This window comes from Petaurus breviceps, unplaced genomic scaffold, assembly GCF_028583685.1.
Source record: "Petaurus breviceps papuanus isolate PSGF00001 unplaced genomic scaffold, PetGlider_PUasm1.0 207, whole genome shotgun sequence".
In the NCBI taxonomy this organism is placed as follows: Eukaryota; Metazoa; Chordata; class Mammalia; order Diprotodontia; family Petauridae; genus Petaurus; species Petaurus breviceps.
The window spans coordinates 2,936,938-2,959,528 of NW_027185850.1; positions in this window are offsets into that span (position 1 = coordinate 2,936,938).

Sequence of the window (22,591 nt, forward strand, 5' to 3'; positions counted from 1 at the left end):
GATACTATAAGCAAACTATGAGACAAAGAAGCAATTTATCTGTCAGATTTGTGGAGAATGGAAGAATTCATGGCCAAAGAAGAAAGAAAAAACATTAAGAAAGGTAAAAGGATAATTTTGATTACATTAACTTAAAAAGTTTTTTGCATAAACAAAGCTAATACAAACAAGATTAGAAGGGAAGCAGTAAATTGGGGAACATTTTTATAGCCAATGTCTCTGATAAAGTCTTCATTCCTAAAATGCAGAGAGAACTGAGTCAAAATTATAAGAATACAAGTCATGTGCACAAGTATTATAAAAGAATTAGCTTTTCTAGGGCTCAATTTCTGCATCTATTAAATAAGAAGCTTAGACTAAATGACTGTGTGGCTCCCTTCTATCTCAAAACCTCTGGTTCTGTAAAAGTTTGGGTAATATCATGGGCCTAGAAAAAAATCTCAGAGGCCTTCAGATCCAACCTATTCATATTGCAGGTGAGTAAACTGAAGTCATGGGATGTGAAGTGCAATTTTATAGAGGTAACAGCAGGCTTCAGCACAGTGATTTGAACCCAGGCACACCAACTCTAAGACTGACACCCCTTCTTCTGTAGCATTTTGTCTTCAGAAACAGATTGTTGACTATAACCAAAAAGAATAATTCCAATAATTTTCAGCATAGCTTAGTTTGCTTCACTCTGAAATTAATGTAGCATCTTTTTGCTGATTGAAGAAACCCTAGATCTTCTCTGCACCAACTCTATATGTGTGTGTATTTACAGGATATATACGTGATACACATACATATATACACACATGTATATATGTACACATGTATAGACACACATAGACAGATGCATACATATGTGTGTATGTTTATATCTGTATATGTGTACACATGTATATGTGTGCATATATATGTGTATTATATATGTAAATAATGAAATCTCCTCCATTCCACAAAATTTACTAACAAAGCAGATTGTGAGCCAAGGTATGGGGAAAGTGAGAATCTTTTTGATCATTAATTACAGTCTTGGAAGAGAAATTTCAGAGTATTTTGTGTTGACTGCACAGTGATTTCTGCACTAAGTGGGGAAAAACCAAAGGGGAGAATCATGCATGAAATGTTTAAAAACACTCTGTGACTGTGTTCAGCCCTAAGATTCGAAAAAAAAAATTTCCCATGCTTCACTTTGGAATACCAAACAAAGACAGGCTCCAAAAGCCTCTCTAAATGCACCCCGTTCCTTTTCCCTGGGTGCCTCAATGATTAATCATTGTGACCTGCACTTTTAAAATGCAAAGAAAATGAAATAGCCCTAGTTTTTCTTTTATTTTGGGTGAAAAGAAGGAGACTGTGTATACTCTTTAAAATCTTAATCTGGTCTATGGACAATAATTTATAATTGTGTCTAACATCATTTGAGTATCTGACTATCCAGCACATTTTTTGGAGATATCTTCTGAGATCCAGAACTTTGCCTTCTGTAAATATTTTCTCACAAGTTTGCTATTTGTGCTGCAAAACACGGTGATAATGCTTAGAGCCTTGCATTATGGATTTATTAATACTGGCCATAGTTTGTCTTACTGCCTAACCATGCACTCGCCCTACAGATTTCCAGAATGCATTCTTTTCTTTTTTATTTCTTGGGAGGCATTGATCTGAATGATGTTCTTTACTTTCTGCATCCCCCCCAACCTCCTTTCTTTTTATTACCCAATCTGGATAGAGCAGGAAGAAGACTGACAACTCTCATCTAACTGTCAGGTCCTTCTGGGGCCACTAGCAGCCTCAGATGGCTGTACATTGTGTTTAATGAACCATGAAGATGGTAAGGCCAATAAAAAGGGAGAAAACCTTCTCCTGTCCTCAGAATAGGAGGACACTTTCATCTCCTATTAAAACTGTTTAACAGCCCAAAACATCTGCCTGAGGCTGGGGAAAAGGTGAAGCGGTTATGTAGTTGAGTGACTCACCACCCCCTGTAATGAAGCATCTGCTCTGAATATGTAGAAGGCCTGATCTTGGTAAAAAGGCTTCCCAATAAAGGTGAAGCAGGCTTGCAGGGAAGCAAGAAGGAGATGCAAATGCATTCTCTAATCAGAGAGGCGGTGGGGAGAGCAATGGGTTCCAAAGGAACAGGAAAAGAATGGGAAGCTTTTCTCTAATCAAGTGTTGTTTGGAGATTATCATAAGGGCCTTTTACATGACATTTGTGTTCATCAAACCCATCATGGATGGATCTCCAGGGGTCTCACAATAATCCAGGGTCATAGAAAATGTGGTTGTATAGATCCTCATTTTACAGAAGGTCATGTGGATGTCTCAGAGAAGTCAAGTGACATGGAATTTATCACATGAAGTATCTGAAGTGGGATTCAAACTTGGGTCTGCCTTGTCAAAGTCCAGCATTCTATTCATTATATGGTCTGGCTACCCTACTTGGAAGAATGGGAATGGAAAGGCAAACAAGTCATCCAGCTAGACAAGAAGAACAGATTGATGTGCAATCAGTGAATTTTTGCTTGAATTTTGAACATAATAAAACCGGTCAGCACTCCATGGTCTTGGATTCTGACTTATTGCCCCTTGTCATCTCCTGTCCATGTGTTGGGCATTTTGTTTATTAGTATAGTTTGAAGTGGTGCTGAGGGAATAATAGTGGGAAATCTGTTAGTTTGTGCCTTATAGAGGCAACCATCATATCATGAACACTTTCCCTTTTGAAATCTTTTGTTGTTTTGTTTTGTAAATGAGAATGAAGACAGAGCTAGAATGAAATTATGGCTACACGGAGTAGAAGTATATTTCATATATTTCCAGTTTTTATGTAGATAAAATAAGTGCCCATGAATGTGGGGCTGACTAAAACTTCCAAAGGTTTCCTCCTTGACTAGAACATACACCCTCTTCTTCACCTATATGTCTTAGAATCAAATGATTGATCCACAAACATTTATTAAGCACTATGTGCCATATATTGAAATAAGACCTCTAATTTATTTCAGTGATATTTCAAACACAATCTCCTTCAGAAGGACTTTGCTGATCACCTCAGGCACTAATGCTTCACTCCCAAGTTTCCCTGTAATGCTCTCTCTTGACACCTTAGCTCAAATCCCAACTTCTGCAGATCTTTCCTTTCCTTCCTTGTTGCTTGGACTTTCCCCTCTGAGATTGCCTTCTAGCTACTTTATAAACATTTTGCATGTATCTAGCAATTTAAAAATTGTCTTCCCAGTTATACCTTAAGATTCTTTGACAGTAGGGACTGGATCTTTCTTCTCCTCTCTTCTCTTTCCCTTCCCCTCCTCCTTCCTCCCTCTATCTCTCTTCCTCCCTTCCTCCTTCCCTCTCTCCCTCCCCCCTCCAGAATTTAGAATGCATTTTTCACATATTAATTAGTCTGTCAATAATCATTTATTCATCACTTACTATGGGCCAGACACACTTCTAAGCATTGAGGATAAAAATAAAGGTAAAAGCCATCCCTGTCATCAAGGCACCCACATATAGTAAGAATGTATGAATGAATCGAAATAGCTTTCACTAAGTATTTAATATGAGTAAAGCATTGAGCTAAGCCATAGGGATACCAATAGAAAACAAGGCAGGAGACAGCTCAGCTACGTTTCAGACAGAGCAGCAGAGTGATCCTGAGGGAATAGTAGTGAAGCTTTTGTTAATGTTTCTTCTTTAAGGTTGTTCTCATGGATCAAGTACAACAATTTCTGATGTTGAACCATTGATAGTGCCATTGACCTTGGTGGAGAAAACTCTTTTTTTGTGTCTTCAGTCTTTGTGGCTACAAAACCCACAGAAGCAGTGACTAGGAATCACATATGTGTGTGTGTATGTGTGTGTATGTATGTGTGTGTGCATGTGTGTATGTAAATTAATTATATTTTTATGTATTAATTTATATAATTAATTATATATAAAACCAACTGTGTGTGTTTGTATGCATACAAGTGAACACAAACACACACATACGTATGTGTAGTTGTTTTTCCTCCCCTCTTTTCCTAATTCCAATGAGACTGAGGTTCAAGTATTGCCCATTCCCCCCATTTCCCCCTCCACAATGAAATCTCTTCCTCATGTGCCTCCTTTAAGTGAAAAAATGCTTCTTTCTACCTTTCCCTTTCCCCTCCTCCCAATGCACCCCTCTTTTTAACCCCTTCATTCTTTTTTTTTTTTTTTTGGAGATCTTCTCAACATACTTGACTCACATTCATGTCCTCTATCTATGTAGACTCCTTCAAACTGCCCTAATAATGGTAACGCTCTTAGGAGTTACATCTATGTTCTTTCCCAACAGGATTACAAATAGTTTAACTCCACTGAATCCCTTATCATCCTCCCTCATGTTTCCCTTTCTATCCTTCCCTTGAGTTTTCTCTTCAAATGACAAATTGTCTATTATTCAATTCTGGTCTTTTCATCAGGAATGCTTGGAAATCCTCTATTTTATTGTGTCATTTTTTTGTCTGAAATATATAGAATTTTGCTGGATAGGGGAGTTTTGGTTGTAATCCTAGTTCTTTTGCCATTTAGAATGCCATGTTCCATGCTATCTTCTTTTTGTAACATGAAAAATACTAAGTCCTCTATTATCCCAACTGTGGCTTCACATTATTTTAATTATTTTTGTCTGATTGCACACAATATATTCTTTCTGACATAGGAGATATAGAATTTGTCTGTAACATTCCCAGGAGTTTACATTTTTGAATCTCTTTTAGGAGATAGTCACTGGGTTCTTTCCATTTATATTTTACCCTCTGTATGTAAGATATTTGGGATATATTTCCTTTGTAATTTCTTGAAATATGATATCTAGATTCTTTTTTATGGCCTTCAGGTAGTCAAATACTTCTTGAATTATCTCTCCTCAATTTATTTTCCTGGACCTTTTTATCCCCAAGAAAATATTTCACATTTTCTTATATTTTTCATTCTTTTGACTTTGTTTTATTGTCTTGAAGTAATATGGAGTAATTATCTTAACCAATTACCCAATTACAGTTTTTAAGGAATTATTTCCTTCAGTGAGCTTTTGTACCTTTTTTGTTCTATTTGACCAATTCTGTTTTTTAAGAAGCTCTTTCAGTCAATTTTTCTGCCTCTTTTTTTTACCTTTTTTAAACTTTTTTTTACAATAACTGTTTTCTAAAATACTTTTCTCCCTGTTTTAACAAGCTGTTAATTCTCTTTTTATAATTTTCCTGCATCACTCTCATTTTTTTCCTCTACCATTCTAATCACTTTCTTTGAGTCCTCCAGGAATTTTTGCTGGCCTTAGATCCAATTAGCATTTTTCTTTTTGTCTTTGCTTATAGCCATCTTAATAATGTTGTCTTCTAAGTTTATAACTTGGGAATCCCTGCCACCACAATAGCTTTTTAAGTCCATGCTCTTTCTTTGTTTTGTTATGGTTTGTTTGCTCGTTTTCCCAGCCTATTTCTTTACTATGAACTTCATGTAAAATTAGTAATCTGTTCACCTGTGGTCGGGGAGGTACTATACCAATTTTCAGTTAATTTGTTTTTGTGCTGATTTTTTCAAAACTATTTCTGGACATCTGCAAGTTTTCTGTGTTTCCACTACCACTCTACTCACTTTCTTTAAATCCTCCAGGAGTTATTGCTGCCCTTAGATCCAATTAGCATTTTTACATTACACCATTTTGTTTCTAACTCCAAAAGGAAGCATTTCCATACTATCTGATTTAGTGGATTTAATGATTTGCTGTCCTAATGGCTACAAGATCTGTCTGAAGTGAACTATTATTTCCAGGGCTCCTTTTCAAGGCTATCTCCATAGGGTCTGAGTGGAGGTGGTAGATGAGATGGTGATGTTGGTTTGACTCATCTAATTCGCAGTGCCTCTTTTCTCTCCCCCAACGTGCCTTACTATTTCAACTAGACAGATTTATCTTCCCTGCTGTGGCAGTTGGTCAGTAGTTGGTGAGGGTGGCTAATCCATTCTCTACATGGGTGGCCCCTTTAGTGAACACTACCACTCCTAGACTGGAAGCATGACTAATTACCTGGGCTCACAGCTATTCACAAGACTCTTGGCTTATTTGTCCATTGATTACAGTTGGTCAGTATTGACTGTTTATGTTGGCGGGGAGTATGTTTCCTTCTCCACAGGCATTATTTTCCTGGATAATGGCTACAAGGTCTAGCCTCGAAGTGGGGCAGTTGTGTGGGAAGGGGTGGGGGAGGGGTAGCACCAATATTTTCAGGGCTCTCAGCATGCTAATCCTGGGCTATCACCTTATGGTTTTGAGGTGGTGCTGTTGTTGTTTTGATTCAACTGGAATATGCCATGCCTTGTCACTCCTAGGTGCTTTCTGCTTTGGCTACACTGGATTTATTTTGACTTTCTGAGTGCTGTGTCTATGGTAGCCAAGTACAAAGAAGCTAGAGGTTATTCAATTCTTTGAGTAATTAGTAAGTAAAAAACTCCCACATAACAAACACTAGACTTGCCAGTCATGGATAAAGAGATAAAATTTAACATTACCTTCCTTTGAGGCTCTGACGTTCTACTAAGATGGAGATAAAATTTTCAGTAGGTAAGGTTATTTTTGATTCTTTGTAATCCCCTTTGAGATTTTCTTGGCAAAGATTCTACAGTGGTTCACCATGTCCTTCTCCAGATCATTTTACAAATGAGTAAACTGAGGCAAAATGGGTCCAGTGACTTGCCTACAGTCACCCAGCTTGGAAGTGTCTGAGGACAGATTTGAACTCAGGAAAACTCATTTCCCTGACTCCAGGTCTGGCTCTCTATCCAATGAGCTACCTCAGTTGTTTTTTTTTTTAATCTGTAAAATAGAGATAATAACAGCACCTATGCCCCAGAGTTGCTGTGAGGATCAAATGAGATAACGATCCTAGAGTGCTGAGGGCAGGGCCTGTACAAGTTGCTTTCTTCTCATTCTCAACCACAGGCATCTTTGCTGAAGCTGAGCAAGGAAAGACACATCAGCAGAAATCAGCAGGAATGTCATGAGGTGAGATCCACTGACAGGGCTGGCACGTTAGTCTCCAGCTGAGCCTGGTGGCCAGAATCGGAGTGGGGGCTGTGTTCTAGAGTATTTTCCTTTCCGAAATGCATTTTCTTTTTTTTCTTCATTAATTTGTTTACTTTTAGTTTACAAGATTCATAATGATAATTCCTTGAGTTTCACATTCTGTCCCCCTCTCTCCCCTCCCCCCCACATGGCTGCATACAAACAAGTATAGCATCTGCAAATACTTTCACATTAGCCATTAGTCAGGTTATAAAGAAGGATTGTAAGAGATGGAATGAAGAATGCTGAAGACAAAACAAAACCAAACAAGAAAATGAAAAGGGGCGGGTAGTTTGCTTCAATCTGGGTTCAATCTCATTTCTTTCTCTGGATGTAAACATCTCTCTCCATCATCAGTCTTTTGGGTTTCACTTGTGACTCTGGATTGCTGAGAAGAGTCCATTCTATCAAAGTTGGTCATCACACATACGTTGTGTCTGTAATTGTGTATAAATTCCTCCTGGCTCTACTCTTCTCACTCAGCATCAGTTCGTATAAGCCTCTCCAAGTAAATATGAAGTCCATCTGCTCCTCATTTCTTATTGGACAATAGTATTCTATAACATGCATATAGCACAACTTGTTCAGCCATTCCCCAATATATGGACACCCCCTTAATTTCCAATTCTTTGCAACCACAAAAAGAGCTGCTATAAATATTTTTGGACATATGGGTCTTTTCCCCACTTCTATGATCTCTTTGGGAAACAATCCTAGAAGTGGTATTGATGGATCAAAGGGTATGAAATTATTTATAGCACTTTGGGCATAATTATAGATTGCTTTCCAGAAAGGCTGGATCAGATCACAACTCCACCAGAAATGCATTAGTGTTCCAAATTGCCCACATCATCTCCAGCATTTGTCATTTTCCTGTTTTGTCATCTTAGCCAATCTAACTGGTGAGATGTGGTACCTCAGAGTTGTTTTGATCTGCATTTCCCTAATCAATAGTGATTTAGAGCATTTTTCATATGCTTATAAATATCTTTAATTTCTTCCTCTGTAAACTGCCTGTTTATATATTTTGACCATTTATCATTTTGGGAATGATTTGTATTCTTATAGATTTGACTCGATTCTCTGTATATTTTAGAAATGAATCCTTTATCAGTGACATAGGTTGTAAAAATTCTTTCCCAATTTTCCACTTCCCTCTTAATCCTGGTTACATTGGCTTTGTTTATATAGAAGCTTTTCAATTTAATGTAATCAAAATTATCCATATTACATTTTATAATGCCCTATACTTCCGGTTTGGGCATAAAGTCTTCCCCTCTCCACAAATCTGACAGGTAAACTATTCCTTGATTTCCCAGATTGCTTACAGGATCAGCCTTTATACCTAGATCATGCACCTATTTAGACTTGATTTTGGTTTATGGTGTTAGATAATGGTCTATGCCCACTTTCTGCCATACTATATTCCAGTTTTCCCAGCAGGTTTTGTCAAATAGCAAGTTTTTATTCCCAAAACTGGGGTCTTTGGGTTTATCAAATAATAGATTATTATAGCCATTGACTGCTGAGTCTCATGTGCCCAATATATTCCATTGATCCACTCCTCTATTCCTCAGCCAGTACCAAGTAGTTTTGAGGACTGCTGCTTTATAGTACAGATTAAAATCTGGTATAGCTAGTCTACCATCCCTAGCATTTCTTTTCATTAATTCCCTTGATATTATGGACCTTTTGTTCTTCCAAATGAATTTTGTTACTATTTTTTCTAGCTCTATAAGGTTGGTTTTGGTAAACTGATTGGTATGGAACTAAATATATAATTAAATTTAGGTAAAATTGTTATTTTTATTATATTATCTCAGGCCAACCATGAGACATTCATGTCTTTCCAATGAGTTAGATCTGACTTATTTGTATGAAAAGTGTTCTGTAGTTGTGTTCCTATAGGTCTTGGATTTGTTTTGGCAGATAGAGGCCCAAGTATTTTATGATGTCTGCAGTAACTTTAAATGGGATTTCTCTTTCTATATCTTACTGTTGAATTTCATTAGAAATATACAGGAATGCCTAAGATTTATGTGGGTTTATTTTATATCCTGCAACTTTGCCAAATTTACTTATTGTCTCATGTAGTTTTTTTTTTACTTGATTCTCTAGGATTCTCTAAGTATATCATCATATCATCTTCAAAGAGTGATAGCTTGGTCTCCTCTTTGCCTAATCTGATTCATTTGATTTCTTTTTCTTCTCTAATTGCTACTGCTAACATTTCTAATACCAGATTGAATAAGAGGGGTGATAGTGGGCATCCTTGTTTCACCCCTGATTTTATTGGAAGTGCTTCTAGCTGTTCCCCATTAATTATAATGCTTGCTGATCACTTTAAATAGATGCTACCTAGTATTTTAAGGGAGGCTCCATTTATTCCTATTCTTTCTAGTGTTTTAATAGGAATGGATGTTGTATTTTGTCAAAAGCCTTTTCTGCATCTATTGAGATAATCATGTGCTTTTTACTGTTGATATAATCAATTATACTGATGTTTTTCCTGATATTAAAACATCCTTGCCTTCCTGGAATAAATCTTACCTGGTCAAAGTTTATTATTCTTGTGATAAGTTGCTGTACTCTTTTTGCTAATATTTTATTTAAAATTTTTTCATCTATATCCATGAGGGAGATTGTCTTTCTCTGTTTTATCTCTTCCTGATTTAAGTATCAGTATTTGTGTCATAAAAAGAATTTTGTAGGACTCCTTGTTCACTAATTTTCCAAAAGAGTTTGTAGAGTATTGGAATCGATTGTTCTTTAAATGTTTGATAGAATTCACTAGTAAATACACCTGGCCCTGGAGATTTTTTTCCTAGGGAGTTCACTGATGACTTGTTCGATTTCTTTTTCTGAGATGGGGTTATTTAAATAATTTACTTCCTCTTTGCTTAATTTGGACAACCTGTATTTTTGTAAATATTCATCCATTTCACTAAGATCGTCAAATTTATGTGCATACAACTGGGCCAAATAATTCCTAGTTGTTGTTTTAATTTCCTCTTCATTGGTCGTAGGTTCACCCGTTTCATTTTTGATACTAATAATTTGGTTTTCTCTGTTTCTTTTTTTTAACATATTGACTAAGGGTCTATCAATTTTATTTGTTTTTTTTTTTCATAAAATCAGCTCTTAGTATTATTTATTAATTAAATTGTTTTCTTAATTTGAATTTTATTAATCTCTCCTTTGGATTTCAGTATTTCTAATTTATTGTTTAATTGGGGATTTTCATTTTTTTCTAGCTTTTTCAATTGCATGCCCAATTCATTTATCTCTCTTTTCTCTAATTTATTAATGTATGCACTCAGGGATATAAAACTTCCCCTAATAACTGCTTTTGCTGCATCCCACAAATTTTGTTATGATGTCTCATTATTGTCATTCTCTTAAATGAAGTTACTGATTGTTTCTATGATTTCTTGTTTGACTCACCCATTCTTTAGGATAAAATTGTTTAGTTTCCAATTAGTGTTTAGTCTGTCTGTCCATGGCCTTTTATTGCATCACGATATGAGAATGATGAATTTATTATTTCTGCCTTTCTACACTGAATTATGAGGTTTTTATATCCTAGTACATTGTCAGTTTTTGTTTATGTGGCATGCACCAATGAGAAGAAGGTATTTTCCTTTTTATCCCCTTTCAGTTTTCTCCAGAGATCTATCATACCTACCCTCTCTAAAATTCTATTCACCTCCTTAACTTTTTTCTCATTTATTTTGAGGCTGGATTTATCAAGCTCAGAGAGGGGGAGATTAAAGTCTCCCACCATTATAGTTTTGCGATCTATTTCTTCCTCTAATTCCCTTACCTTCTCCTGTAGGAACTTGGATGCTATACCTCTTGGTGCATATATGTTAAGTAATGATATTGCTTCATTCTCGATGGTGCCTTTCAGCAGGATATAGTTTCCTTCCTTATCTCTTTTAATTAGATCAAATTTTGCTTTTGCTTTATCTGAGATAAGGATTGCTACCCCTGATTTTTTTTTACTTTATCTGAGGCATGATATGTTTTACTCCTGCCTTTTACCTTTATGCTATGTGTATCCCTCTGTTTCAGATGTGTTTCTTGTAAATAGCATATTGTAGAATTGTGATTTTTAATCCATTCTTCTATCTGCCTCTGTTTTATGGGAGAGTTCATTCCATTCACAGTTATGATTATTATCTGTTTCTTTCCCTCCATCCTATTCCCACCCCTGTTAATGCTTATATTTTTATCCCCTTCTCCCTACCCCTCCTTAATAGTTTTCCTTTTGACCACCACCTCCCTCAATATTCCCTTATCAGCCCCCCTCCCTTTCACCCTTACTTCTTCCCTCCCTACTTACTACTCCCCCCACCATTCATAGTCCTTTCACCCTTCTACTGCCTGTAGGATATTTTTATAGTTAATGAAATATGTTATTTCTTTTTTGCACCAAGAGTGACAGGAACAAATCTCATGCGACTCTCCTCACCCTCCCCTCTTTCCCTGTAATATGATAAGTTTTGTGTCTCTTCCACATAGAGTCCTGTGCTTAACTGGTTGTTATTCCCTCCTTGCACCAGAACTAATGAGGGAAAAGCTCATATAATACTCATCTCCCTCCCTTCTTTCCTCTGTTATATTGTTTTTATGCCTCTTTCTGTGGCATAATTTACCCTTTTCCACTTCATCCATTCCTCTTCTTCCTTTGCAGTCCCTTTGTAGCCCTTACTAAGATTTTTTTTAAATCATCATCTTGTGTAATTTATACTCATACCCTCTATTTGTCTATAAACAGTTTGCTCTTATTAAATAACAGGGTTTGTGTGTGTGTGTGTGTGTGTGTGTGTGTGTGTTTTCCTTGTTTACCTTTCAATGTCACTCTTGCATCTTTTAATTGGAGGTTGAATTTTGCATTGAGCTCTGGCTTTTTCATCAGGAAGGTCTGGAAATCTGTTATATCATTGAATGACCATATCTTTGCCTGGAAGAATATGCTCAGTCTAGCTGGGTAGGTGATCCTTGGTAGTAACCCAATCTCTTTTGCCTTGCAGAAAATTGAATTCCACCAACTCTGATATTTCAGTGTAGAGGCTGCCAAATCTTGTGCGATCCTCAATGTGGTTCCTCAATATTTGAATTGTTTCTTTCTGGCCACTTGAAATATTTTCTGTTTAACCTGGTAGTTCTTGATGTTGGCCACAACATTTCAAGGACTTTTCAGTTTTACCCTCTAGTTCTAGTACCTCAGAGCAGTTTTGCTTGATCAGCTCTTAGAGCATGTTGTCCAGGCTCATTTTTTCATCATGATTTTCTGGTAGGTATGATTCTTAAGTTATCTCTCCTGGATCTGTTTTCCAAGGCAGTAATCTTTCCATTGAGATATTTTACCTCTTTTTCTAATTTTTCATTCTTGTTATTTTATTTGACTAATTCTTGGTTCCTCATACAGTTAGTTGTTTCAATTTGGTTGAGTCTGGTTTTTAGCAAATCATTTTCCTTGGTTAGTTTTTGGAGCTCCTTTTCCATGTCATACACTTTTGTTTTTAAGGAGCCATTTTCTTCATCGTAATGTTTTTTTTTTTCTAATTCTGCAATTTTGATTTTAAAAGAATTATTCATTTTGTTTTCTATCTCTCTCATTTGGTTTTCAAAATTCCTTTTGAGCTCATCTAGGAGAGCTTTCTGTGCTTGGGACCTGTTCCCTGTTGATGTTTCAGCTGTGGTTGTGGAGTCCACATTGTCTCCCTCTGAGTTTGGTTCCTCCCTCTGAGGATAGTAGGACTCCAGAGTCCTTGTAGTCTGCTTTCTACCCATTTTGAGGGAGGGCCATAGCCACGCCCTTCCTCTAGGGTTCCCAAGCCTTTACTGTTGAGGGTTTTGCCCTGGGGCAATAGTTACTATGTTTTAGGGCGGCGGGGTTGAAGCAGGTGGGGTTCACTCTGCCATCCTGGTCCTTGGAGGTCCTAATAGGGGCTTTTTTTTTTTAATTTCTGGGCTATGTAGTGGTAGTCCCAGGAGTATTTGCTGTCCTGGACAAGGGCCCTGCATTTGCTTCTTACCTTGCTCTTTCCAGTCCCAGCCCTTTGGTGAAAGGCCTGGTAGTGGCCCTTGTGAATGTTGGCAAGACTTGCCCCCCTTGTTGGTCAGGCTTCCTGTGGGTCCACCCTGTGCCATCACCTCCCGGCCTGCCCCTCCCCAAATACATTTTCAAGAACATGTGAGCTCTTCAAGCTGATTGGTATAAATCTGGAAAAAGAGAATTTACTGAACATGTGACTATTGATTCTAAGCTATTATTAACAAAGTAAGTATGTTGGAAAGCACCCAAATTTGAAGTAGCCTCCTCAACATGGAAGCCTCTTCTGCTCAGCAAAGTAAGTCAAGCTTCTTCCCCCACCTAAAAGGAGCAGAGAATGTGCCCCGCTAAGTCTCCCTTTCAGACTGCAATTTCACTACAAGGGAGTATTGCTTCCAGGCAGAGAAATGTGCCATCACTCTACAGGAAGAAAAATGGAAAGATACTTTATTGGTCTATGCTATGCCTGACCTTTTTAAATGCATATCCCAAAAATGACCTGGTTCATATTGTTTATGACAGGAATCTGTTATGCAGCTAAACCTGAGCTTGACCAGAGGTTCAAAGCAAGTCAAAATCCATAGATTCCCTGAAAAAAAATCTAGGTACTTAAGTTTCCTTTTGGCCCTGGGTATGAATAATATCAAGCTTCATTGTGTCATGCTATCCAGCAACTAAATAAATACAGTTCATGTTTATTCGCCCTTTCAAATTCTTAAGGAGTGAAGGACTAATTTAATTCATCCTGGGGCATTCCTCAGTGAGCTCAGGATATTTGCATCTGTTAGTACCACATTAAATAGTGACTAGGTATTCCTGAGAGATTATCATTACTTATCAACTCCTTGTAACATTTGGACTTAATTCTTTGTAACAGCCCCAGTTTGTCAGTGATGCTATTGTAGATGAAGCAGAGGGTTTTACTATTATGACCCTTTATATGATTGTAAAGGTGTGTATAAGTCAGCAGTGTGTAAGCAAATAGACTAGTGAGCTTAGAATCAAGAAGCCCTGAGTTCAGATTCTGCCTGTTAGACTGATTGGACACTTAACCCACTGAGCCTTAAGAGATGAATAAATACCTTACTGTGTTGGTGAATGGACTTTCCACATAAGGAGAGCTGCACCTAGATGAAATGAGAGGCTTCCATACATACATGTAACTGGAATGGAACCTGAGGGGGCTGTACTTATATCATAAGCATGAAGATTACAAGTATTATAAATTTATCCAGTTAGAAGAGATATGAACCTTGCCTTATCTCTATTCATCAAGGCACACATATGTACGTACATATGTGTGTGTATAGAACATGCATATGCACATATACATATATGTATATAGGCTTACATGGGACAGCTAGGTAGCACAATTGATATGATGCTGGCCTTGGAGTGTGGATGATATGAGTTCAAACGTGACCTCAGACTCTTACTGTGTGATCCTGAGCAAGTCACTTCACCCTGTTTGCCTCAGTTTCCTTATCTGTAAAATGTACTGTAGTAGAAAATGACAAAGTACTTCAGTATCCTCGCCAAGAAAACCCCAAATGAGGCCACAAAGAACAATGAAAACAGCATGAGGGCTCATATCCATCTATCTAGGTGGGCTCAGCTATTCTGATTTCTATTTCTCATTGAAAAATATCACAGTTACATTCTGTGTGTATTAAGGTGTGGGCAGAATCTGTTTGTGATTTTTTTTGAGTATGAAAAATTCCCTAAACAAGTTCTGTCCACTTGCAAGATTGGCAGAGTCCAAGAATTTTAATAGCTAGGTCCTTGCAAGTTGTCTGTGACACAATGTTGAATTTGTCCAAGTGTCACAGAGTTACACATTAGATATCAACTATACTATATATAGCTATTAATATTATATAACCTTTATTGTTATGCCTATGTTACATATGACATCATTTTTCATATCGAATTATGTTATACTAACTAAAATGCATATAAATATGCAGGCATATATGTGTGTTTCCTAGGACACTAAGAGACTTAGTGCCTTGTCCATAAACATACATAGTCACACAGCTAATTGTTTTTTGTTTTTGTCAGGGACAAACAGGATTTGGAAGCGGGTCTACCATCCAGTGTGGTATACTGGCCTGAAAGCTGGCTTAGCTGCCAAGCTAGAAGTCTCTACCCATTGACCTGAACCTAATGGTAGGTGCCAGGATCATGCTCCCCATACGGAGAATGGACATAGCAACCTTGCCCAGTACCACAGGCCTTTGGATGCTTTGAGTCTCCTTTGACTTTCCTTTCCTCTTGTTTCAACCTTGAAAAGGCAGAAGGCTCTGGATAGCTAGCGACAAGGGAAGAATCTTCCAGGGCAGTTGTGCTGGGATCTGCAGTATCAGCCTCACGTTTATAAGAACAGAAAACAAGAATCACAGGGGGAGCTTCTGGAAGGTAGAATCCACATGGAGTCTGGCTGGTAATGCCAGGGCACAGCAGAACAGGGTAATTAACAACCTTGTAGATGTTGTGGTGCAAGAAGGCTTAAGTGTCATCTTCCCATCTGCTGGCATTATGAGGGAGCAGTTAATTTCTTCTCATCTAATCATTCTACAATTCTATTGCTTAACAGGCACAAAATGCCTTGAATTGAAAAGACCTTAAAGGCCAACTCTGAAGACTGTGCCTGGTTGTGAGTGTCAGGATCAGATCAGGCTCCAGATTCATGCCAATTTATTCTCATTCTCCTATTCCCAGGGAAAGATGGCCCACATTGGATCTGAGACACACTCCTTTGTTTTTCTTGTATAGCCTGATGTTGGTAATGGAAAAATGAAGCATGTGTACTAGTATGGGACTAGAACCGTGGTGGGTGCCAGGGATATAAACACAAAGCTGAGAAAGACACTGCTCTCAAAGTCCTTAAATTATACTTACTATGTGCTTCCCACATAATTGGCATCTACTGATTTTTATTGATTGCTAACAAGGTTAATTTTTAATGGTGTTATCTGAAGTGGACTTAATATATAAAATATAATGATAATACTCTCTATGGGATTTGGGCTTCTGCTAAACCAATCACTGAAAGGGAGATGGATAACAAAAGTGTAAACTAGCAGTAAACATGGAGTCAGTCATGGCAAAGAAGGGCCCGAATTACTGGGACCATCAGGGATGGCCTTTCATGCAGGTTGCTACTTGAGCTAAGCCTTAAAGCAGAGGGGATACAAGATGCCACCTCTCCCAGCAGTACCGCTTCTCCCAGGCCTCCTCTCCTGGAAACAAAAAAGGGTCTGCAGACAATCAGGGTTAAATCAATGCTATTTGACGGATTGACTCACTGACCTCTTCCTTAGCAATAAGCTGTACTTGGGAGTCTGGACCCTTGGCTCCAAGAGACCAGCTTTAGCTTCATCTTGCTAGAGGGTCAGCTGTCTCTGCCACTTCCCAGAATGCTCCATGCCATGCCCCCCTGTAGCACTCTGATGACTCTGTCCCTTCCCAGAATGCTCATTTCTATGCCCCCTCTGTACCATTCCTTTTCCACTTCCCCAAATTGCTTATTGTTTTCTATTAGAATACAAACTGCTTGAAGGCTGGGACTCTTTTTTTTCTGTAATTGTATTTCCCTAGCACTAGGACAATGTCTGGTACATAGAAAGCACTTCATACACAATTTATCTATCCATCCATCTATCTGTCTGTCTTACCTTTCTATAGTTGTAGGGGAATAATAAATATATCTTGTAGGTTCAGAGATGTTCATCTCCATATCTCTACTAGGCACCATGCAAGGTGCTGAAGGGATAAAGGCAAAAGTGAAAGGAGAGGCCCTGCCTTCCAGGAACTTAAAGTCCAGCCAAGGGTGATGACTAGGACATGTATAGGCTCAGGATAGACCAATATCAGGTAAACTTGTAAGTAAGGCAGCAGCACTGGGGGAAAGAGGAGAGTTTTCATGAAGAAGATGACATCTGACATTACAAGAATTCTATTAGAGTGTGGTGTGTTCAAGCAGGGCTGCAAAGTATGTTATTAGGAAGTTTGGTTTTTGTGTTTGTTTTCTCTGGCTTGATGAATTATGTAGAAATGCAGTCATTAAGAAGGTCATCCAGAGGATGATGAAGAATATTGGGGATTCAAAGAGGTAGAAATAAGGGCGGGACTGGATTGAAAGGGTTGGACATGCTAGAAGGACTGGTATGGGTTAGCCCATTTCTTGGACTGTCATGTGTCTAAAGAGGAACAATATAGGATGTGGCTTGAAAAGTAAATTAATGAGCAGGTAATAAAAGGCTTTAAATGTCAAGTGAATGAGTTCATGCTTCCTCATTTTAGTGGTAGGGATTGCCTAGAGATAGTTGAGTAGGAGAATGGCTCTGGCACTCCCTATCTGTCTCTGTCTCTCTCTGTCAATGTCTGTCTCTCTCTCTGTATGCATATGTATAAACACACAGATGCACATATAAATTGTGTATGTATATGAACATTTACATGTATATGCATATATATATATGTATATATATATATATAAGTATATCCAAATTGTCAAAAAAGAAGGTCATAGACTTTGGCAAACCCTGGCTTTTGTGTTGACTCTTCTGTGTCCATGCTGTCCCATTCCCACTGCCCTAGAACAAAGCAAACCTGTGGAAGGCAGAGTTCCTGAGTTTTTCTCTTGGTATCCTCAGAACCTCCCTCCACACTTTACACCTTGGGAATCCTCACTGGGTTCTTGTTGCATTGATTGCAGACTAGAGCTCTCCAAGATGGATCTTGAGGATTAGCTAGGCCAAGCCCAGGGTTTTTTGGTATTGTCTTTGTTTGGTTTTAACAGTTGAGAGGAAATAAAAGCACTTGCCCAATACCGCACAGGTGTGGAGCAGCTGATCCCAAAACAGACCCAATTCTCTAGATAGCAAATATCAAGTGTTTCCCTGACATGCCATGTTGCCTCCCACTCTGATGGAATGTCCCCAATGCCACAAGAACATGACGTGTTCTGCTTAGACAGTTTGGGCCAGAACCTTTCCAGCTGAGTAGGCAGTGGAGATCCCCTTGTTGACACCCAACATCCAACTCAGGAACCAGAAAGCACTAAAAGCAATGACAGACCAGTGATCTGCAGCCACTGGAGGACAGCTGTCCAGTTACACAGCTCCAGTCCCACGATGCCTTTAGAACTCCCTCAGAATCCCTTCAGGCTTGAATTTGATAAATAGTTTTAGCCAAATATTCCTCATTTCCTATCAATTTATGATGATTTTTTTCTAAGAAAAAGAACCCCACCTGGTGTGGGACTTACTATTCTCATTCCCCAAGATCACTCGCTCCTGAATCTCAGTGCACTTTTACGAAACACAGACCTTACTCCATAAAACACCTTATGGGATCACTGTGTTTTATTCATTGCACATGAATGACTGGACTGACAAAGCAGAGACGAGTGAGCTCCACGTCCAAACAAATCCACATAACCTCTTAGCCAGATGTGCACAGTGAATAAATCCTATTATGGTTTCATCAAGGGCTTGGGACAGGCTTCTCTATGACTAGAACCTTGGCAGTTTCTACTGCTCATTAGGGAAAGAAGGCTGAGGCCCCAGCTGGAAGAGTAGCCAGTGGAACAATATGAGGGAGTCCAATGTTGGTGTCAATTGGTGTCCTAACAAAGGCAAAGCAAACAGCTCATTTTCACCAGAGATCCACATTTCCAATCTGAGGAGACGGAAGCTATAAGAGTCCAATCGACTTAGAAATCCCATGATAACACAGTTGTAAAAGAAAATAGTGCTGCAACATGAGGTGACCAATGGGTACCATGGGAGAGGAATCACAGGAGCCTTTGGGTATTTTTAAATGAATGATTACTGTCAAGTGCTTGAAATGTACCAGTTGAAGAGGACCAAATAGAGAGCTGAAGATAGACAAAGACCTTCCATCATGGATGAAGGCTAGAAAACTGCCGTTATTCTGGGTTCACTGTCTACAATGCTCTCTGTGCTAAGAGCTGGGGACACCGACAGAAAAGACATTGTCTGGGACCTCGGAGCTCACAAGACAACTCACCCAAAGAGAGACCAAAAATCAGTGTCAGCAAGGGGGGTGCAGCAGCCAATCGTGACATCAGGCAATATGCGGGGGCGGGCTTCCAAAGTCCAGAAAGCCAGGACACACAATAGAAGAGTCTGAAAAGGAAAGGATGAAAGGGGAAGGCAATGAACATTTTTACAGTGTGAGGCACTGTGGTCAAAACCTTTTTGTTTTTACTACATAAATATCTCGTTTGGAATTTTCTTTTATTTTTTGACAAATGACTCTAACAATAATCAACCTACATGATATTTTTACATTGCTGCAAGATCCCTAGACTCATAGAACCTAAATAATCTTATCAGTCACTTAGTCCAGTACCTTCATTTGACAGATGAGGAAACAGAGGCAAAGTGACCATAAGTGGCCTGCCCTTAGTCACCAGACCAGGATCTGACCTTAGGGCTCCCACAAGCCCCAGGCCCAGCTGCTGTGCAACCTAACCACCTTCTGAATGAGCTCTTTCTAGAAGTTAGACTCGCTCCATCTTCTCTAGACACGGAGCCATGGCATGGGCTTTGTTGTTCACTTGTTTTGTTCATGTGTAACTCTTTGTGACCCTATTTGGTTTTTTTGGCAAAGATACTGGGGTATTTTCCTTCTCCAGCATGTTTTACATATGAGAAACTGAGGCCAATGGGGTTAAATGACTTATCTAAGGTGACACACTTAGTAAGTGTCTGAAGCTGGATTTTAACCCAGGTTCTCCTGACTTCAGGCACAGGATCTGCCCACTGTGCCACTTAGCTGCCCTCCTTGTATAGATAGATACCTTAAATTCTAGCCCAAGGATCTCTAGCTATGGAGGGATTGCCATAGTTATTCAATCCAATCTTCAGTTGAATGAAATATTTTCTGCAACATCTTAGACAAGTGGCCACCCAGCGTTGGTTCAAAAACCATCAGAGGGCTATTGTTCCTGAAGCAGCTCATTCCACAGCTGGAAACCCATCTTCTTAGGACTTTAATCTCCCTCTCTGGCACTCCCACACATTGTTCCTCAGTTTGCCCTCTGGAGCCAAGCAGACAAAAAGAAGAAAATCTGTCATTTGTCCCTTCTTCCCTGCAGATTTGATGTCTCAAATTCCAATCTTGTTAAAAGTCACCAAAAGGAAGGATGAGACTGACATCTATGGGAAGGCCCTGTAGGTTCAGAGCCTCTTCCCTCTGAGTCTTCCCTTCCCCAGAAAAACAAACAAATCTCCTTTAGGGAATCCTAGTAAGGTCTCTGGTCCTCATTATTTTGATCAGAATTGCCCAGTTTATCAGAAGTCATCTTTACACTTTATCACCTGAATAATAAACATATTCACAGCCAGCATTCTAGACAGTTTTATGATTTGTAAGGTGTTTTACAAGTTATCCTCATAGTGACCTTGGGAGGTGCATTCTATGGTTGTTACGCCAATTTTAAAGATGAGAAAACTGTGGCCCAGAGAGGTTGAGTGAATTGTCCAAGATCACACAGTCAGTGAAATATCTGAAACAGGATGGGAAATCAGGGCTTAATTAACTCCTCCCCCACACATACACAAGCACACTATAACACATATCTACCTTGAAAAGAGCCTAGAAGGAATTAGGGGAATTTAAAATAGGGAATATTTTGTTGTTGTTTTTTTTTGGGGGGGGAGGATACCATACTTCTGTTTCTCTGGTAAAAATAATAAATGAATTCTATATAAGTACTGTAGAAACAGGACTAATTCTGTAGTCCAGGGACCAGGCTCAATAGCCAGCCTCCTCATTTTATTTTTTTTGGGGGGAAGCCAATTGGGGTTAAGTGACTTGCCCAAGGTCACATGGCTAGTTTTTGTGTTAAGTGTCTAAGGTCAGATTTGAACTCAGGTCCTCCTGACTCCAGGGCTGGTGCTCTACTCACTGTGCCACCTACAGCCCCCTAACCTCATTTTAGAGTGGCAGAAAATGAATCCCAGAAATGCTGTCCCTTATTTCAAATCATACAAATTAAATTCAAGTTTAGTGCACACTGCCTGGTGACCTTGGACAAGTCATCTAAGTTTTCTATGCCTCAGTTTTCTTATCTGTACAAATGACCTCTAAGGTCCCCGATAGTTGACAGTTTTTGAAACCTATAAAATCTCTGAATTTAGTTCACTTGGTTATTGGACAATAGGAATTCAGATAATTCTTGAGATCTGGTTTTAACGCCTTCTAGACTTGATAGAAACTTTGAGGGACTGTATTCCATCCACTGGAATACTTTTTCAAAAGTCAAGTTCCCCCTTTCTCCATGAGAAGCCTTAATATTTCCAAATGGAATTTCAAAAGCAAAATTTTAAAAAGAATTAACTAAACACACACATTTATAAACATACACACACATAAATATTACTGGAGAATAGCCACTAATGGCTGTGGACCTTATGTAAGAAGGGCAGTGATGCTTGAAGAAAATCAGCAATTGTAGGAATTAGAAATGAGGGGGGAGATGAAAAGCCAGTGCTGCCCCCCATTTTGGAAGGAGTCAGGATTCCAAAGGATGTCAACAACAATTACAACTTGACAAATCAAAGGCATAAAATCTTTTAATGTAATAAAAATCTTTATGCTGTATATTTTATATACTGTATATTATACTTTATACTGTGGCTTTATCCTAGAGTAGATTTGTAATTTCCTTGGTATGAATGCACACGCCGACACAGTCGTTTCCAGCCCAATTATACATTCCTAATTCCCAACATCCTGTTCTCCTTTCTGTCCTGGGACAGGTGGTTTTGCTGATGGCCTTAGCTAAGGCCTCCTAACATCAAGACAGCAATGGACCACTTGGATTTTCCATTCTTGTCCTTATACAAGGAACCCACCTCTCTTTGTTTTCACGTATCTCTTGGATCATGTCATTTATTAATGTTGTTTGATTAGAATAAACAAATACTTGATTTTTTAAAGTCATCTATGGATTAGAATAGGATGGAGGAAGGAATAACGTGTGAGATAAAGGCCTGCTGTTTATTTTTCAGGGATCCCAAACTTACTCTGAGTCTAGAGTATTGCATAATTGCCAATAAAAGTAGTATGAACTTGGATTATGTGAATGGAAACATGATTTGATAACTGTAGAGTTAGTCCGCTGCCATCTGACCTAATCTCATCACATTATGTCACATACTGCTTTCAGTTCTGCATTCTCTACTTTGGGAAGGATTGCTGAATACAGAGAAGATACTTTTTTCCATGAAACCTCTAGTGATTTTTTCCAATGACTTTCTCCTCTGGCCTTTGCCGATCAGTTAAGGAACATTTATTATGGTCTTGCTTTGGGCTAATACTGTTTCATGTGTCTTTGAATGCATTGATAACATATTTCTGTATAATTGATTTATCACAGAATGTATAGACTGGCCCATGGACACCCTAAGGACAAGGGC